We start from the raw sequence: 2,862 nt of genomic DNA on the forward strand, positions 1-2,862 counted from the left end.
TGTGTTGAGGTTATATGTATATGTATATGTATATGTATATGTATATGTATATGTATATGTATATGTATATGTATATGTATATGTATATGTATATGTATATGTATATGTATATGTATATGTATATGTATATGTATATGTATATGTATATGTATATGTATATGTATATGTATATGTATATGTATATGTATATGTATATGTATATGTATATGTATATGTATATGTATATGTATATGTATATGTATATGTATATGTATATGTATATGTATATGTATATGTATATGTATATGTATATGTATATGTATATGTATATGTATATGTATATGTATATGTATATGTATATGTATATGTATATGTATATGTATATGTATATGTATATGTATATGTATATGTATATGTATATGTATATGTATATGTATATGTATATGTATATGTATATGTATATGTATATGTATATGTATATGTATATGTATATGTATATGTATATGTATATGTATATGTATATGTATATGTATATGTATATGTATATGTATATGTATATGTATATGTATATGTATATGTATATGTATATGTATATGTATATGTATATGTATATGTATATGTATATGTATATGTATATGTATATGTATATGTATATGTATATGTATATGTATATGTATATGTATATGTATATGTATATGTATATGTATATGTATATGTATATGTATATGTATATGTATATGTATATGTATATGTATATGTATATGTATATGTATATGTATATGTATATGTATATGTATATGTATATGTATATGTATATGTATATGTATATGTATATGTATATGTATATGTATATGTATATGTATATGTATATGTATATGTATATGTATATGTATATGTATATGTATATGTATATGTATATGTATATGTATATGTATATGTATATGTATATGTATATGTATATGTATATGTATATGTATATGTATATGTATATGTATATGTATATGTATATGTATATGTATATGTATATGTATATGTATATGTATATGTATATGTATATGTATATGTATATGTATATGTATATGTATATGTATATGTATATGTATATGTATATGTATATGTATATGTATATGTATATGTATATGTATATGTATATGTATATGTATATGTATATGTATATGTATATGTATATGTATATGTATATGTATATGTATATGTATATGTATATATATCGATATTTTCCGTGAGTAAATTAGGGAACAGATAAGCCCAAAGCTAAAGGAAAGTGACTCCAAAAATAATTGTGCAATATATTAAAAAAGCAACAAAAATTCTATGTAAAAACTTCGTGTTATGTTTACGTTTATTATAAGAGTAAAAAATGCGCAACTAAATCAATCTTTTTTTTTTTTTTGGTTGGTTTCTTATAAAAACTCTGAGCAAGTTAAGAAAAAGAATTGAATAATCCAACTTGGTTGTTGAAAAACTGGAAATTAAAAGAAATTACCACCTTTTCTACATATCTTCAATAAGTTTAAGTAATTTGTATACCCTTGCATTGTATTATAATTTCAGAAGTTTGCAACGCAGTGAAGGAGACCTTTCCGACCCTATAATGTATATATATTCTTAATCAGCATCAACAGCCCAGTCGATATAGCCATGTCCGTCTGTCCGTCCGTCTGTCCGTCCGTCTGTCCGTCCGTCCGTCCGTCTGTCTGTCTGTCTGTCCATCCGCCTGTCTGTCCGTCCATCTGTCTGTCCGTCCGTCTGTCCGTCCGTCCGTCCGTATGTCCGTCCGCATCGATAACAACAGATCTGTTAGATTTTCGTATAGATTGTAACAAATTTGTTCGATTTCTACTCGATATTCGGACTATCGAACAAGATCCACCACCAAATCGAAAAAAAACTAGGCAGCTGACGATTGATAATTCAAATAATTCAATCTGGTCTCAAAAATGCCCGAAACAGATTTGTGTGTCACACAATGTGTAAAGAAGAACATTCGTAGGGGGCACTTCTAGGGGATTGGACGGAAAATGTGTTAGCCAGTCGTCCATTTCTGAGACTAGCCAGTGAAAAATTTGTCGAGATCAATTGGAAAAACTGGTAGAAGAGAAAAAAAGCAGACTCTGCTTCATCAGTAAGTAAGTAAACATAAAACAAACAATTAAAATAAAAATCTATACATTTAAAATGTATATGCAAATCAATAAGTATATATTGCAAATGTATGCACAACGCTTGCCTAATGCGTTCAGCACTTTCGCTTGCATTTCCAATACAAGTTTCTTGATCAGTTTGTCCCTCTACTCTCTTATTGCACACTTTTGCTCTGGATAGGGATATAGTGCGGTATTCCGCAGAGGATCCCAAGGCGTTCAGGGCAATCCCTGAATTTTGAAGCTTCTCGAAGGTTGCTGACATCCCAGCAAAGTCCACGAGCTTCATCTTTATGTTGCTCCATTGCTGATATTATCAGGTTTTCGTCGTTGTTAATTTTCGTAATATTTTTTGTTTAAAATAATTTTAAACAAGCTGTCAAAAACTAACGCATGTTTTGTAGTACAAACATGCGCCTTGCGTTATTGCGTTAATTTCAATTTTAATTGGAAACTCAGGTCGGTGTAAATGTACTATAAAGCTGTACGAAGAGCGACGGAAAAGAAACAAAGAATAACGGGAATAATCGATCATAAACAATATAAAATTTTTTTTACAAGACCCATTTGGATGTCACTTAATTAAGTTTGTTTACAAAAAACAGCTGGAAATACGTGTCATTGTGACCCTTTTCATGTCGTCTCCTTAATTTCTGTGGCTCCCGAGCAGAATATACAGATATACATATAATATATAAAGAATTAACGAAACATTTCCAAG

The sequence above is a fragment of the Drosophila kikkawai genome, chromosome 4 (assembly GCF_030179895.1).
Source record: "Drosophila kikkawai strain 14028-0561.14 chromosome 4, DkikHiC1v2, whole genome shotgun sequence".
In the NCBI taxonomy this organism is placed as follows: Eukaryota; Metazoa; Arthropoda; class Insecta; order Diptera; family Drosophilidae; genus Drosophila; species Drosophila kikkawai.